Here is a 648-nt window from a genome sequence, read left to right on the forward strand (position 1 = left end):
GCGGCAGTGCTGGCCGCGGACACCAGGGGGCAGCAGACGCCCAGTTTGGCGCTGGCTGGGCCGCTGTTGGCGGCAGTGCCCGGCCGCGGGTGCCACTCGGCCCCTGCCTGCCCATGGCGGGGCGCCGGGCACCCCCTTGCTGAGCCCGGGCCGGGACAGCCCTGGCCCCTAGGAGGACTGGTCACGGCTCGGCCACTCTGCCTGGGGCTGCGTCCTGCCCCGCTGCTGGGCGCCTGGCAGGCCCGGGAGGGTCGGTGGGCGGAAGGTGGCCGTTGGTGCCCGCGCTGACGCGGGGCCGCGCAGCTGTCCGCCCTCCTGCGCCAGCGAGCCCCTGCGGCTCTGGGGCGCCGGAGCCCATCCAGGCCCAGGCCCCGGCCTGGGGCCTCGCAGGGGCGGGGTCTCCTGCCTTCCCGGCACCTCAGCTTCTCCTCGGGGGTGTTGGGGCCAGTGCGGGTGGGCGGGGTGCGTGCACCCCACGGGCAGAAGGTGCTGACTCACGGGGTCCCCTGGAGCTGGGGGGAAGGGCACGGGCTCACCCGGCCTTTGTCTCTCCCTTTCTCTGGGGTCAGGGCAGCGTCCAGCCTGTCCCCTGGCTGGGGCCTGGTGGGCTGCGAGCTGGCAGGAGCCGGGGAGACCCAGCGCGCCTGC

This window comes from Condylura cristata, unplaced genomic scaffold (genome assembly GCF_000260355.1).
Source record: "Condylura cristata isolate star-nosed mole 26May11 unplaced genomic scaffold, ConCri1.0 scaffold00054, whole genome shotgun sequence".
NCBI classification, from domain to species: domain Eukaryota; kingdom Metazoa; phylum Chordata; class Mammalia; order Eulipotyphla; family Talpidae; genus Condylura; species Condylura cristata.